This window comes from Mytilus edulis, chromosome 4 (genome assembly GCF_963676685.1).
Source record: "Mytilus edulis chromosome 4, xbMytEdul2.2, whole genome shotgun sequence".
Taxonomy (NCBI): Eukaryota; Metazoa; Mollusca; class Bivalvia; order Mytilida; family Mytilidae; genus Mytilus; species Mytilus edulis.
Window position 1 is genome coordinate 91,447,466 of NC_092347.1, and position 18,805 is coordinate 91,466,270.

An 18,805-nucleotide genomic window follows, 5' to 3' on the forward strand; every position below is an offset into this window, starting at 1 on the left:
ATTGACCTATAATGGTTTACTTTTAAAAAAATTGTTATTTGGATGGAGAGTTGTCTCATTTGCACTCACACCACATCTTCCTATACCTATGTTTGAATTAACTTGAACAAATAAGCAAATATTGTTTTATGTACTATATAAAATAAATAAATATACAACAAAAATACGAATTTGGAGAACATTGTCAAATTAAGATCATACTTATGTGCAAAAGATATTCGTAATGATTTTACAAAACTCTACGATAATTGTTAAGAGCTTGTTGTTCAGTGGTTGTCGTTTGTTGGCGTGATTCATTGGTGTTTCTCATTTCTCGCTGTTTGTATGCTGTTGATTTTCTTGTTTGAATAGTTTGACACTAGTCATTTTGGGACTCTCGAGAACCTGCTGTTTGGTCTGAACCCAGGGTCCGTGGTGAATGTCGTTCTGTGGCCTATAATCGTTTACTTTTTATACATCTTGACTGGATGGAGAGTTTTCTCGTCGACACTCATACCACATCTTCTTTTTATTTTAATACTATTAAAAAGATAGAAATGTTAACAGAAACCGAAATTTTGAGTAAATGTCTAAGCGTATGGCCCTATGGATCTGTAAAAGTACTTGTACCACATAAAGGGTTTTTTAAGTAGACATTAGAAACTACGCGGTAAAAAAAAGCTTGCACGCCTATTTTCGTAAAATAATCACCGTGGGATCAACAAATGGAAGTTTTTAACGACCTTGACTGGCTATACAGCCCTTGCACGGTCGGTCCGTGGGATCAAAACTACATTGTATGCCTTTAAATGAAATCTTTTGTATGAATAAATTTGCTCTTGTTATTGGATGCCGTTTTTAAAAAATTTTAAATATTTATTATGACTCTGTTAAGTATTTTATTTTTTAAATATTTGTCATCGATCACTTTAAAGTGCAATTCAATTCATTTCAATACAAAGGATTTTATTAACGTTGTAAATTAAAGTATAGTAAATATGTTTGAATGGCTCTTATAAGAAGCTTAGGGAGTTGGATTTGGCTATTTTTAGGTCCTTTTTAATTTATATCCATGCTTATACATCCTTGGCTTTTAAATGTTTAGCTTTGAGCGTTTCTGGTGAAGGTAAACCAGAAAAGTGCTTCGGATGAAATGTATAAGGTGTTGTTTTATTTATTTTTATAAAAACTTCAAGTTAAAGAAAACCTACAAAAGAACAGAATTGATATAGGAAAAAATTAGAGAAAATAAATCTTTGAATTTTTGACATATTTAGGTTTTTCTATTTATTGGAATAGCATCAACTGTATTTGGGAACACCTTTCGGACTTTTGAAACCTGACATATTTTTTTTTATATGCATATTGACCATTGAGGTTACAATGTATACCGAGACTTATCAGCAGATTTTAATTACGTTAGTACAAAAACGACGAGTTCTTTTGATAGAACATGACCTTTTTAATCTTTTGGGTGCCCATGAAATCACCAATAACTTTGTTCTTCGGTGGTTGATATTTCGTTTGCTTTATATATGCATAATTTATTACGTTTACTTATTTTATTACACAATATATGCTTTTTTCAACACCGTCAATGTTAATGTTGTTTATCCATAATTTGTCTTAACAAAACCGCTATCATGATTTTTAGGATACGATTACTTTGAAGCAATATGTAGACCTTTACTATTGACTGAGGGCCATGCCCTCACGTCAACCGTTTTATTCTTAAGATCAAGAATCATTTCAGATTGATTGTCTTGCTGTAAATGGTATAAAAAAAAACAAAAGGATTGAATTTAAACACGTGTCCTATAATGTTTTTCTTATAATCTTCATGTTTCGATATTTCCCTTGACTTGTTTGCGTGTTTTTAACAACACCGAAAATCAGAATTAAGCAGTATTTACATTAAGTGTTTTTATAACTTTAGAAACACGTCAGAGGGAATTCCCCAGTTTTGATAACATGCGAGAGTTCTCTAAATTCCAATCGATAAATCTATTTCTGTCATATAAGAACTGGAGTGAAGTTTTCTTGTATGTCACCGTTATGAAACTGATATTTGATATTGTACTTCCATAAAGAAATGCAGGTCGTTTAATTAACATTTGATATACGTCCTGCTACAACTCACAAGTTTAAGGTTTGTTTAGGTAATTATGCGCATGCGTATAGTTTTCTTGACTTGAAGGGGTATCAAATTGAATGGTTGCTCCGAATTCCCCACTCCATTGATTAATTTGAAACTCACGAGATCCTTTCTATGTCTGTCTGCTGAGGGTTATAGTTGTTGCATAATTTTAAATGATGCGCATTATTTAAATTAAAATAAATGTAGTCCACAACGTAGAGGTGTAATTAGAACACCCCTTCAGCCAAAGTTTAGTCTTCCATATTATCGCTTCGAGTTGTCTCCCTTCCGTAAGTAACTTTCGTCAAACGATACGTCGAGTAAAATTAATTCGTTATGTCGATAGACGTCGTAATATATAAACCGATCGCAACTTAAACAGGAATGTGTACGGAAAGGAGTCATGCCAACTGACCCAGAGGAATTAATTATTTGAAGAGTTAGGAATGGGGTTCCACCTAGAAGTCACATAGGAAAATAGGAAAATAGGTGATAAGGTACGAAGTAAAATACCTTCTCGCACTCTCAGTGACTGCTGTGGAAAGTAAACTTGGAATTGATAGTACAAAAATAAAACACAATTACATTGTTCATACACTTGTATCAAGGATTGGATATTTTTAAAGTTGAATAACTATTCAGATTAAGTAAATTACATTTTACGAGCATTTTACCCGTGCAGTTGAACCATTTTTGAAAATAATACTAAAATATGTATCAATGAAAACAAGGGCAATCGTATCCCTCAGAGCAATCTTCGCTTTGATTTTTTACAATCGATGAAAGCAGAAGGTCCGATAGGGTTAATTTGGGCATACAGTTTGAATCTAGTGAACGAGTTGTGACATCATGTACAGTATTTATTCATTCGATTCAATTAGTTTTGGTAAAGAATGCTAATTAAAGGCGCTCATATATTTAAATTTAGATATAAAAAGTCTATCAAATATAAAATAGAACGTTACTTTTCATATGTTTTATGTCTACAATGACAGTGTGCACATTCGTGTCCTGCCTTGGCCGTATGTATGTTGAGTCATATCATCAAGTACAACACAAATTTAGATATTAAGACTGAACACATGCGCGGCCACGTTGTAAAAATGCTTCATTAAAAGGCCGAACGAGGGTCTTTTAGGGGCCTACCCCTTTCGGGAATTTTCATAAACAGACGATTCAGTGTTAAGCGTCAGATAAAATACATTAATCAATCCGCTTTTGTTTGATTTCTAATCTTCCGATACCCTAAGGTACCCAAATAGAAGTATAAAAACTGGTTTCACTATTTGGTCAAGAAAAGCTGATCCTTTACATTAAATTATGTCTTGTTATTCCATGTCTGAATTTTCAGTAACCCATAACTGTCTTCAATATAAAATCATTCCTGCACTGAAGTCACAATATATATTTGAAATCATTTTTTTATATTTTATATTTTTAATTTTCTTTATAAAAATGTGTACAGTTAGTCTTATTTTCTATATATTTAACTAGAATTGGAAAATGACTCATCATAGAATGTCAACATCAATTTACCATGTATTCACTTCCTGATACTGGATCTAAAGTTTCAATTTTCTGATGTTTAATAAATGTATAATACATATCTGGTTTTTTTCTACATATGAATAATTCAATCAGAAATAACAATATCCACTGATTATGGTGAATAAATATTATGAAATAAACAGCATCTCATGTTTGCACTTTACTTCCTTGACGTTAAATGTTAATTTCTTTAAATATACTGTTAATATATATTAATTTTCCGAACATTAGCAGTTTAAAAAGTTTTGAACTATTGTAAAAAGTAAGTTTTTTCTATCCCCATAAAAGATGACCAATGCCACATTTTGCACCTTGTTTTCCTGCTTCTTGTCTGATTTTGTCCCCCTTATTTTGTATTGGAGCTACTCTAATGAGTCTTTCCTAGACGAAATGAGTGTCTGGCGAACAAAAGAGCAAGTCTGCTATCTATGATGTACCAAAACAACGGTTTCCTTCTTCTCACAAATGGTGTTAAACACAACTTTTGTCGTATATCAAAGGTAGAATACAAGTTTACTTTCAGTTTGCTATTATATGGTACTTTTTGCAACAGTTCAATTGCACCTTTCGTTGTGTTGTTTCTTTTTTTCGATAGGATTGCGTTACTGAACTGACTTTTATTGTTTTTAGACTAATTACCTGTTGTTATTCTACTGATCAAAAGTATACATGAGAGAGCTATGATACTTGGATATAGGTTAAATATACACTGATAAAGATATATTTAAAACTGGAACTATATCTTAATTCGTGATAGAAAAAATAATGTAGAAGCTATGGAGGTTACAAACAGTTCTTCCAATGATATGTTGCTCTTTTTCTCCACTCATTCAGTTTTGTTCTCATTTTACTGTCTGTGATTGAGCCCTAAATATTTTTGTCGGGCAAATGGAAACATAATCGTTCGTTTTGTCATTATTAATATTGATACTTATAAATTTATAAAGCACATATGACAGTTTTAGGCAGCCATCAAACAATATACATTTAAAAAGTATGAATACTATTATTTCTTTTCTAGTGTGGTGTATGTCCTGCCTTGAGGTGAAACGTGAAATGGTATTCGTGTCCAATTGACATTAAAAAAAAACATTTAAAGAATACAATAAAATATCTGAGATAGTAATATGAACCAATATCTAAACAATATATTGTAAATTCAAAAATGGTTGCGTTTTTTCATATTGAGAAAAATGCGACAGGTTTATAATGGTAATAATTTAAACACGAGTTTTAAATTTTTCCTTTTGAATAAACAGGATTTTTCTTGATATCGCAAAAGTCTAAAATGAGAAAAAATCGGAATAATAAATGCACGCAATACTTTCTGAATGTACAGTACCTAAAATTGTCATCCTAAAATTTGTCTAGACAGTTTACAAACTGTTCCAACCGACATAAAAATAATGTTGATCATTTAAGACTGAAAAACATAATTCAAGAAAGCAAAAGTAAAATGCAAAATCATAAAAATTCTCAGGAAAATTCTAAACGGAAAGTCCCTATTCAAATGGCAAAATCAAAGGATCAAATGCATCAGACGAATGGATAACAACTGTCATATAACGGTGTGGTGCATACATGTATTTGCCAATCTTGAAAATATCAACATTTGCAACATCATTGAGGACTGTAGGTTGCATTTCTGTAAATCTTGACAATGCAATTTCCCATAGAAACTCCTTTTACGGCTAAAACTGTACCACTTTTACTATGAAGTTTTGAAAAAAATCTTATCCTAGAATTGAAAGTTCATATGCACCACAATTTTTTTCAATGGTCAAAATATAGGGCTGTGCGGCATATTCTCAACGTTTATATGCCCTGAACTTCTCATAGTTTAAACTAACACTTATTTTCTTAACGATCCCTACATCGAATGAAAGGTTACCACAGATTTCAATGTAAACAATTTGCACATGTATATTTACTGGTAACATTCCCAAGTTATGTCTCTGTGAGATGGAACATAGAGAGCATAACTGGGAACCAGTATGTAAACAAAATTTATTTTTCTATGAATATTCAAGATCTCCCCAAAAGAGGTGTGTTTTGAGAAACAGCTGTATTTACAAAGTGCAACCTGTAAACAAATAATCTTATTTGTGATGTTCAAATACAACGTTCAGTTTACTGTTTTATCAAATAACACCAGAATATCAAAATCTTTTCTTTATAACGTCTGATTTCAGTTTGAATATCTATATGAAAAAAGTAAAAACACAAAAATACTGAACTCCGAGGAAAATTAAAAAAGGAAAGTCCTAAATCAAATGGCAAAATCAAATGTTCAAACACATCAAACGAATGAATAACAACTGTCATATTCCTGACTTGTTACATGCATTTTCTTATGTACAAAATGGTGGATTGAACCTGGTTTTATAGCTAGCTAAACCTCTCACTTGTATGACAGTCGTTTCAAATTCTATTACAATGTCAACGATGCGTGAACAAAATAAACAGACACAATAGGAAAAAATGTCAAAAATAGGGGTACAGCAGTCAACATTGTGTTATCATCTTAATCACTATAAAAACAACAAATGAAACGAAGAATTGATGAATTGATATCACTGCACCGTTGTTGCGTATGAATATATGTGCAATTTCCATAGTTGTCATAATAGTGGTTAATTGTTAAATCGAGAAGATAGGTACACTGTTGCAATCATTCAAAGCAGAAATTTGTTTAAATTCGTAGAGAGTTTGATAAATTGTTTATTTGTGACATATTTATTCAATTAGTTTAAATGGTCCAGATGCAAATATTAAGTACGAAATCTCGTGTGAGCTAGCGTATTGTAAAAGCTGGAAAAGTTGAAAGTAAAATCAAACGAGTTATTTCGAATGTGTGATTATCGGAAAAATAACAGAAGGATATCCATATAAATCATCCTCATCTATATGATAAAATTATATAGTATAATCGTTATGGATTATTTTCATGAACAAAAGGATCTTTGAATAAAAGGCATAATTAAAAAATATTCTAAAATCTTAGATATAAGGACTTTTTACAATTGATATGAAGCTAACTCTGCAGACAATACTAATCATTGATTATACACATAAACACTCAAAGTTATAAAAATGAGGAAAACAATACTTTGGAAAATGTCTTCTTTAATAATTCTATGGATTATAACTTATAATTTGTTAAGACATCAGCGAGGAATACACAACAATGTTACGTCCGTTTCAAATAGTATACAAAAATTCCAAAACCAGTTTGTACAAAGATTGAAAATACAGAGGAAAGTACAAAGCAGAAGCCATGTTTTCGTTAAATACAATGGACGAAATATTTCAACGGAGTTTGAACTCTTTTATATGAACGTATCAACCGATAAACTTATGGACACTCGTATTCACAAACACCGTTATAATTTGTTACTTGATACCAGCACAAACTGTAAAGAAAAATATGTATTCTTGCTAGTTGTTGTTTATTCAGCAACATACAAATTCGATGAACGTCATGTTATAAGGAAAACATTTGGATCTATGTCACAATTTGACAATAAACATATTAAATATGTCTTCGTACTTGGAAAAACCATGAATGATACTCAACAAAAAGAAATTGAACAGGAAAGTGTCAAATACAGAGACATTATACAAGGACATTTTATAGACAGCTACAGAAATTTAACATATAAACGAGTATTTGGCTTGTTCTGGGTGAATAGATTCTGTGACAATGTGAAGTATGTCATCAAAATTGATGATGATATTACCATTAACATCCCTGTTCTTATTCCTTATCTTAGCAATAAACAAAACAAAATCAAGGTTTTAGAATGTCGTACTGTTATATAGCAGCTAGACCACAGCGGGGGATTCGCAGTAAATGGTATATGTCTCTGTCTGAATACCCATTTACAACGTTTCCTCCTTATTGTGCCGGACCTTCCTCTATTATGTCAGCTGATGTTATAAGGCTGATGTATGAAGCGACACACTTTGTGCCTTTTTTCTGGCTAGAGGATGTCTATGGTGGTGGATTTTTACCCTGGATTTCAGATTTACAGATTGTTCAACCGAAGTTTTATATAAAAGATTTGAGAGCAAGTTTAAAAGAGAAGCCACGCCATTTATTTTACATCAATAATATTAAGAATGCAAGTCATCCCTATTTAATGTGGAAAACGATAGAAAACTATACACAAAACTTCGTGTGATCGCTGGTAATATTTGTTCAAAATTACACATTCATTTTATTGGAAAAAAGTGAAAGTAACAGATACCAGTGAAACAATTCAAAAACTATTTACGGTGAGGGAACTAGACATTGTTCAACTTTATCTAAAACTATAAATTTTTTCAGTCTAATTTGAAGTATGGATTTTTGTTAATATGGCATCAAAAATGCAGAAAATCTAAGAAACTTTGGCTTTGACTATACCTCTTGTTCTTTGGGTTTATTAACTCTTCTTATGTTTGTTAGATTTTCAAATAGGCCTTGAGCATCGCCGTAGATATATATGTTGTGTACAAATTATCATTTTGTACAAATTATAATTTGTACAAAAAAATTGTACAAATTATAATTTGTATTTTGACTTTGTACAAATTGTAATTTGTACAAAAAGTGCCTGTACACATTATAATTTGTACAAAATAAGGCTAAATTTCACTTATAACTTGTACAATATTTTAAATATAATAAGTTTCAAATCAAATGATAAAAAATAAATTCAATTTTAATTACGAATCAATATGAAACACACTGATAACTCTATTTACAATATGCTTAAATGATTGCTACCGATAACATTGCAGTATGTTAATCCTTTCACATGTGATCAAAGTGATATAAAACGAGTTGTTGTAATTATAATGTTATCAATATTCTTTTAGGGGGGTCATAAGCTGTCAAATTACTGTTCACCAATTTTACTAAGATTTATTTTATATCATACTTAGCTGTATGCCCAAATTACAAGAAAGACAGAAATAAGCAATTAAAAATTCATGGACTCGATAATATGTATCTATTCGTATGCAGTTTGTCTAGACGTCATCTGATTAACCATTGAGATGACATTCGGAGACTGTCGAAGAGCATATAACCTGATAATATAAATACCAATGAAAACAGATATTGACCAGATGTAGGTCTGCTTGATTTCATATTGTAGGTAAAAAGTATGTCTATCATCGTTTTAAAGTCATATGAAACTTCAAATTGAAAAAAATATACATATGTTTTTTTATAACTAAATGATTAGTTTTTATTATAAAACTTATGTACACATACTTTTTTCTCAATAAAATTCTATTATATTTCCAATTTAAGAAGAAGTTTACTTTTTTAATTGTTTGCTTTCAGTGAACAACTCGCCGATATGTTTTCCATATGCAGTAAACTCATCGTGACCTTTCTCGTAAAAATCCGGTGATCGCAATATGCATAGATCTGTCATTGAAATAAACTATTATCATCATATTGTACATTTTAAACACGTGCTATATATATCCATGCTTCTTTGTTGATTGCTTACTAAAGTGACAATAGGTAAACTACGGCTTCAAAACTCGACAATAAATTAGCTGCCATATTTTCACATCATAACAACGAGAGACATTTCTTTTGACGATTAAAAGATATGGATGAATAACAAATGACAAAATTGTGCACAAAGTTAATGATATATGCATGCATGGGTTCAAGAATTGGATAAACATAATTTTTCACCAGTCCTTCGTTTCATATGACTTTTAACCAGTATAAGAATGTTTTTGTGGATCGAATCAGTCAACGATTTTTTTTTACAGTTTTTATGAAACAATAACGTTTTATCCACAAATGAAATTTCTTTCCGTGTTTATTGATCTCGAACTAGTTTACTTTCGAGTTAGTGTCAAGGTTAATTGGATCATGATATAGAGCATGCACACATTAGAGAATTCAAAGAATTATCATATTATGTTTTATATAAATACCATGCATTCTCAATTGTTTATTAAGTATTTCTTATCAGTTTTTTAATGACTTGGTGCAACTAGTTTACTTTCGAGTTAGTGTCAAGGTTAATTGGATCATGATATAGAGCATGCACACATTAGAGAATTCAAAGAATTATCATATTATGTTTTATATAAATACCATGCATTCTCAATTGTTTATTAAATATTTCTTATCAGTTTTTTAATGACTTGGTGCAATTAATTTGCTCGTTATAACTATTTCCACCTAGATGCAGGTTTGTTTATATTTTTTTTATACGACTTTCCCTTCGCATTTGCAATGGACGGTGGTCAGAGTTTTAGCAAAAGGTCGTAGTTAAAAGTACTGCAATCTGAAAATATCTGCGAATAACTGTACGTCAAACCAACAATTCAATATCAGTACTTTATTAAAGATTTTGAAGGATTTAAGTTACAAGAAAGTTCACGATAAGTTGTTTTATTGTAAAACTTCAAGTATGTAATAAAATAGTTATTTAAAAAAAAAACAAATACATAAAATAAATGCTCAATGAAAAACAGTTATAAGTAGTTTAAACATTCTGTATGTCATTTCTGTTACATTTTTTTTTATCATCATTTCAACATTTCAACATGTTGCATTCATCAAATGTTGACGTGGCCCCTTAATCGAAATGTTAAATACAAAGTTTATCCAATACACATCATGAAATTTTGATAATGTGTTGAATATAAATCATGTCATATATTAATGTTGCCCTTGCTGCTGGTTTAAGCTTTATGCATTTAAGACAAAGCCTTTCAAATCGCCCCAATGTTGATATTTTACCTTTTTTTGTTTTTGTTTACATAAAAGATATATCCTAACCAAAGCAACATTTACCATGAAATCACATACAAGGGTATTGTAATGATACATTTATCTTTTGTGATGAAGTTATGGCCACATGAAATTCCACCAATACGTAATGATAAAGGTAATTCACTTAAATTTTGGTGTTGCTAAAGGTAAATCTTTTCTCAAACCGGTTATGCAATTAGGCTTTGAACAAATTGTGAGTACCCTTGTGTTCTTTTGGTCGATGGTTCTATGTTTCCACCAAATAAGAAGAAAACTGCCCAAAGATTTTTGAAGCTAGTTCCAATGATGATGTGTTGAACTACATTTAATGGTAACATGGGTTGAGCATCTTAATAACGTGTCATAGTATTATTCTATTTGTCTTTATGAATAATATCTTTTACTGTTTAGTCTGTTTTTGTGATATCCATTTGACGGGACTCTGTACTTATACATCCCGTCATTGTGTAATTGTGCTATGGCTAATTAATGTCTTTAATTCTTGCTAACATGCGTTATCTATATGCCTTTTTGTGCGTCTTTGGGTTTGTTTTATTCTGATTAAGATTATTACACAATGTTGACTGCTGTATCCCTAGTTTTGACATTTTTGACTTGATGTCTGTGGGTTTTTTTTGCACTTCGTTGTCAAAACAATGGAATTTGATGCGACTGTCATACAAGTTACAGGTTTAGCTAGCTAACAAACCAGGTTTAATCCACCATTTTTCCACACAAGGAAATAACTGTACCAAGTCATCAGGAATATGGCAGCTGTTATCTATTCTTTTGATGTGTTTGTGCTTTTGAGATTGCATCTTATGAGGGACTTTCCGATTTGAATTTACCTAAGAGTTACTGTTTTAATTTATTGATATGTCGATCTTCTGTTTGTTTCCGCTGTTTAATAACTGATAAGAAATTTTTAAGGAACCATCTTACTCATGAACCAATTCCCGAGGAAACACGACTATTTAAACGACGTAAGATCTAACTTAGTGAAGTCAGGGATATTGGGAAAATATTGCGTATATATACATAGCAGTGGTGGTGGTTACATCTTTGACTATGTTTTATGTTTTAACACTGTGAAGAATAATGAGAATCCTGGTTTTTGGAACATGTTGTGCACTTTGCATTTAAAGTACCCTTGTAGCAAGCCTTTCGGAGTAAAATTCCTGCCCAAACAATCTCAATGTTCACAACAGAAAAAAATGTATGTTTACATATTAGTACTTAATCTAAACGATTTAATTCAACTATGTAGTGAAATATTTGCCACTTGCGAGCGGAATATAATCAAACAAAAAACAACATACATTTCGATTCTTTCGTTAGAACCTGCATAGAACTAGAAAAATATCTTTAACTAACATGTTATGAACAAAATATCAATGGAAACCCATGATCTGTTTTGTTTTTGCCTTTTCTCGTTGTCCCCCTGAATTTCCTAAACATTAGGCATTTGGTGATTACATTTTTAAAAATTGACCTGGACGTATACATTGGATATTCTTTCGTTATAGGAGTACTATCTTGCCTTTCACAATTCGGACCTTATTTTCTTACTTTTTATGACCCCTCTTGAAATATTTTTAAGCACTTAGGAAAATCTCAATTACCGAACTTTGAACTCAACTATTATTTTTCGACTCTTCGACCAGACAAAAATTAAAGTGTAAACGTTTCTCTAAACGAAAAATCAAAATTAATCTTGCATTAGGGTGGTCCATTAAAGTTGAAAATGTGTTGCCCTGGTCATTCCACTATATAATAAGATTGTAATATTATCAACCAATGAAATCATCAGGTTTTTTTTCATCTTCATGAACAAGAATTATTTCAAATACGGAACATGTCTTAATTACAGGAAGTAAAAATTAAGAAGATTTTATGAACTTAACGGTGTATACATCTCTTTTTACGTTAGTCTTCCTTCTGAAATGTTGCTTTAAAAATATGTTATTGAAAATAATACGTCAATTGTCTTAACCTAAATTAAGGTGAATGCAGTTTCCCGCGCTATTCAAATCGCGTAAAAAGATGATAAAACGATAACTCAAGGCAAAAGCAAACACTAAGGGTTCGCATGAACTACAAAAGGAGCGAGATTGGACAATAGATAGGACAAGGATCCGTTACCGTTGGATACATCAGCTGCATGAAAGTAGTGAGATGACACACCGACACATCTTTTCGATACACCAAAGCGTGATGATGATAGTAACATTTATAAAGATTCGATTTTAGTCTTTCTTGTTTATTCCTCTGTTGCAGCAGTTTTTGTACAATAGCAAACTCCCGTTTATGACGTCCGAATATTGTAAACATGCACAGGCGTAATGTATTTTTAATGATAGTCATAAATAGTTTTGTATCACATCTTAAAACTGAACTGCTACAATAAGACATCTAGTCAACCGACATGATATAACCAAATGTCATATGTTTGTTTTAAAAATTTTCCTATTGATAACTGTTATTAATTCTGTATGAGAGATTAATTTACTCACATTTAAAGAAAATGAGATTTGCACTATGAAACTATGACGGTTAATAATTACAAAAAGCCAATCTAACTGTTTACGTACAGTATGTTAAGTCTATCCTCATCAAATACACTGGAGACCAAACATGTGGAAATTAAGCAAATCGTGTATAGAATTGATATCGAGCATAGAAACCATTATCGCACCGCGCGTAAATTATGACGTTGTGATTGGTTTGAGGGCATACGACTCATTTGTGAAAACGAGTACATTGGCTCCTCTTAAAATTACATTAGGTTTGATTACGTATGAAGATTATTTCCTGAAATCCTGAAACTTTGTTAAAAATTAATTTGATGTCTATTATTTTAACCCTTCTTATCTTTAAAATTAGCACATGCAGGTATATTTTGTATTAGATATTTGAATTGGTTAGGTGAAAAATAGCTTGTATGTAAATTTTTGCCAAAATCAATATGGTATCGAAACTGTATCGTATGTCCTTAACGCCGTGACCACATATGGATCAGAATGATTTTAGTATATAACATTGGGGGTTCAAGACGCCACGTCTACTTTTAATGTCGACGTCCTACATTGATGTTGTTGTATTTCATTGTTTATTGTTCTACAATAAGCGGCAGGAAAAGTCCCGCGTGCGTAATTTGTTACACAATTCGCTAAATTTTTCAATGTCTAATGTCTATTAACATAATACAAAAGTTCCAATAGTTTTATCACATATAAATATGAATTGATAGTTAAGGTCACAAAACCAGGTTCAATCCACCATTTTTTTCTAAAAATGTCCTGAACCAAGTCTGGAAAATGGAAATTGTTATATTATAGTTTCTGTGTGTGTAACATTAAAGTGTTGTGTTTCTGTTGTGTCGTAGTTCTCCTCTTATATTTGATTGGTTTCCCTTAGTATTAGTTTGTAACCTGTATATGTTTTGTTTTCTCTCAATTGATTTATGAATTTCAAACAACGGCATACTACTGTTACCTTTATTCAAGATCTAGAATGTCAAAATTATATTTAATTTGACCGTTATTCCAAGATCATAAATTTATGATGACCATAATTCCATTCTTTATGTTATACATAAATGAGGACGAAACCCATATTAAATGTCGACGCACCTTTCTAACCAAATGTATGTGTTACAACATGCCGCAGCTAATGATTTAGTTTTTAAAAAAAATTGTCGCTATCTTATACGGTTTCTGAGGAGAACCAATAATTAGCCAAAATCTGAATTTAGAACATGACATTTGACCTTTACTTTGGCCTCATTTTCATTCTGATGAACCCTGGACTTCAAATCAAAAGGCCCTAGGTGACGTTTCCATAAGGATTTTCCGGACATTGCTTCGGTCATTTTTTCCCCCCACATAAAACGAGAAATTTGAGGGGCATGATTCGTCAGTTTCCTTTTCGGTTGCGAAGGAGTACCGATAACAAAAATAGTGATTAGGGAGATAACTCTTAACAAGAAAAGTGTTCGATTAATAGTGTCATTTTTAAAAGTGCATTAACAGCTCAATATCGTATACAAAGTAGTCGAACCACATATTTCGAAATAAAATCTTCTCGCAAAACAAATTATTGTAGTAGAAGTAATAATCAGGCGCAAAATAATACGTCTTTCTCTTGAAAAGTAGAAAGACTTAATAATGAGATGATTCGTAAAAATATGAAAGCATAAAACCAAATAAGCCAAAATATTACTGCCAAAATCGTCTGACATTTGAAATTCTGCAACTGACTGATAACCTAGTCCAAGTTTGTTCCGATATCTGAAAGCCTTTAGAGATAATATTTTGTCCGTAGAACGTAGGAGTGAAGTTCATATTAAAACATCTTAATAACCGACCCATCCTTATTTTTCACTATTTTTTCGATGAATTAGGACTTGAAGAGGATTAAGTTAGTATTATGAAATTGAAAAAAAAAACCTAAGATGTTTTGATTAACTCTTTTGACTTTTTGACAATTAAATATTTTTGAAATATTGGCGCAAAGTTAAAATTTCATGCAATCCTGGTATCTATGATGAGTTTATTTTAAATTTACAATATTCATGTTACCTGTGACAAAAGCAGAATATCTTTCGGTCTAATTGAACATATGATTAGTTAACACAATTTTGATTGTTTTACACAAAAGCTTTCAATATCTTGATAAAATTTGTTCAAGGAGACTCGCGGGTATAAATCAATTTTTTTTCTAATATAGGATTTTTCTATTTTTTACTTTAAATGAACTTTATCATGTACTTAATGTAAATGTTCTTATTTGCATAATGTCAATAGTATAACAATGCCATACATGTCAAGTCGTTCACTTATATCGTGTTAAAGTGTATGTATGCACTATAGTTTGAACACCAAATGGATCAATAAAAAATAAAATAAAAAAAGAAATGTTTTAACATAAAAACCCATTCAAAATTTAAATGGATTAAATAAACAATTAGAAGTATTTATCGTTTTATCTATACGGTAGTAATATATTTGGGTTTTTTTGTTGTTAAATAGTCTGAATACATGACTTCAACGAAATCATCCTTCATAATTTATTTCCGACAATGAATGAATTTTAGTAACTATGAAGTTGATAAAAAAAATACTTGTGATATATGTGTTTACCATCGTCTCATGGATAATAGTTACAAATTACAACAGCAGAAACATTGTGTGTGTTTGTTCAACATCTCATCCAACAGACCAGAAACAAATAGATGAAAGACATAAAGATATTCAAATTGATAACAAAATTATAACGCTGCCATCAACTGTTACTGTTCAACAGGTTACTGCTAATATACAGAAGGATTGGACTAAAGCTGAGATATCATTGTCTAATATTACACCAAAAGACAAAATAATAAGAGATAAAGTGATCATCGATAATTTCAGAAGCTTCTATGTCAATGCATCGGCGGATCAATTAAATGACCCATTCATTCATCAACATCGATATATTACTTTGCTCAACAATGTTTTAAAATGTTATGAGAAAGATGTATTTCTTTTAGTATTTGTTCATATAAAAACATCGAACTTTGAAGGACGTCATTTGATTCGTTCGACCTTTGGATCTATATCTAAGTTTGAGAATAAACTGATTGAATATGTTTTCGTGCTTGGACAGACAAAAAATGTAACACTTCAACGGGATATTCAAAATGAAAGTGAAATATACAAAGACATTGTGCAAGGGAATTTTATAGATTCATACAGAAACCTAACAAACAAACTTGTCTTTAGTTTGTTTTGGGTCAATAAGTTCTGTAACAATGCAAAATTTGTAATAAAAATGGACGAAGATATTACAATAAACGTTCCCCGTTTGATTCCTTATCTCTCAAAGAAAGTGGACAACAATTCTACATCAAATATTTTGGAATGTAAAATGATTACACGTAATAAGCCTCAACGTCGTCGTCGACACAAATGGTATATTTCATTGGAAGAATATCTATTTTCGACATTCCTTCCATACTGTGCCGGACACAGTTCAATCATGTCAATTGATATCGTACGGAAAATGTACAACGCTTCAACGAAAGTCCCGTTTCTATGGTTGGAGGATGTTTATGGAAGTGGATTTTTATCTTTGCTCTCACAATTGAGAATTTCAATGCCAAACTGTTACATAAGTCCTGTGAAACGCAATCTTAAAGCTCAGCCATGTAATCTATTCTATCTAAACAATTTAAAGAGTGTGAATAATTCTATAATCATTTGGGAAAAAATAAAATCCCATAACATATCTATGTCTTGTAAATGTTGAAATGTAGTCAATTAAAGATTTGTATATTATCTGTGCAATGTTTAGCAGAGGTGTCTTCCTGGATATCATACAAAGTTGATTTAAAGTCCGAAAGTCTAATCAAGACAGGTTTTCGAATTTTATAAAAACAATGATCATTGGTGTTTTGGATGGAAAAATGGAAAAGAGCTTTAAAAGAATAGAAACCGGTATTGTATGGTTTGTAATAATGGATGAACAGAAGTATGTACATACTATGGACTATTAAGTATTAACGCAACTGTTATTTGATTCTAACCATGACCAATATTAACGTCTTCCTTTTTGTCTCATATTAATTTAAATATTACCTTTCATTTCTTTGCTGCAAAATAAAAGACTGAATCCAATTGTTGCTGTCATGTATATGTTTTTCTTTTTAGTTTTTATAACATGAGGATGTTTTTCATTCAAATCAGAAATCAGCACATAACATACTTTCAGCGATCCTGCAGGTATGAGTGTATCTTTATCGACTATCCTGCTAGAAAATTAACATAGAACATGTTCAATAATTTAATGTTCCTTTCAATTAAGTTGATTGATTATCAATTTGTTTTGCTGAAACTTTAGAACTTTAAATCATAAGAGCTACAGGACGGATTGTATATACGAATCAAGACCTGCTTCCCCTTACAGAACACATAAGATCAACACTTATTGTCTTCCCCTTTCAGAACACATAAGATCACCACTTATTGTCTTCCCCTTACAGAACACATAAGATCACCACTTATTGTCTTCCCCTTACAGAACACATAAGATCACCACTTATTGTCGGTTTGGTTAAGACCTGCTTCCCCTTACAGAACACATAAGATCACCACTTATTGTCGGTTTGGTTTGTGCTGTGGATTGTATATACGAATCAGGACCTGCTTCCCCTTACAGAACACATAAGATCACCACTTATTGTCGGTTTGGTTTGTGCTGTGGATTGTATATAGGAATCAAGACCTGCTTCCCCTTACAGAACACATAAGATCACCACTTATTGTCGGTTTGGTTAAGACCTGCGTCCCCTTACAGAACACATAAGATCACCACTTATTGTTGGTTTGGTTAAGACCTGCTTCCCCTTACAGAACACATAAGATCACCACTTATTGTCGGTTTGGTTAAGACCTGCTTCCCCTTACAGAACACATAAGATCACCACTTATTGTCGGTTTGGTTAAGACCTGCTTCCCCTTACAGAACACATAAGATCACCACTTATTGTCGGTTTGGTTAAGACCTGCTTCCCCTTACAGAACACATAAGATCACCACTTATTGTCGGTTTGGTTAAGACCTGCTTCCCCTTACAGAACACATAAGATCACCACTTATTGTCGGTTTGGTTAAGACCATCTTCCCCTTACAGAACACATAAGATCACCACTTATTGTCGGTTTGGTTTGTGCTGTTCAGGCATCAGTTTTGTATTTTGTGTTTTGTACACTTTTCTTTTTCTTTTTTGTCCTTTTTTGGCCATGGCGTTAACAGTTTTTGTTCGTCTTATGAGTTGGGTTTTCCCTTTGGTACCTTTCGCCTCTTTTTTAGAGAGAATGAAATAAAACATACTTAAAACCTTTTAATGTACCTCAAAATGATTCGGACCACAATGACCTCATAGGACTCATATTGACATTTTAAAAACAAAAAATCTCAATGAAATAGATATAATTATAAAGCAAACTATTATTTAGTATTATATTTCTTACAGTAAATTTGTTATAGCGTTCATATGATATAAACAAAAATTTAATCTTTGAAAAGAAAAATAATTTATCATTGATCATTCTTTGCACAGCATAATTCGATTCTGCATTTTATGTCAATTCAACGAAATTAAAACATACTAATAGATATCAAATTTTGTGTTTAATCTGGCATTAAAGTTTTTATATATACCTGCACGCCACTTGTTAAAGTACAATTGTATAATATAATTACATGATGGAATATTGTCTGTCTTTTTGAAACAAGTTTTATCGACACTCTTTATATACAGAGATGAACACTATTTGTTCCAACTTATTTGTTTGTTAACTTTATTTGAACTTAGTTGTTTAAATT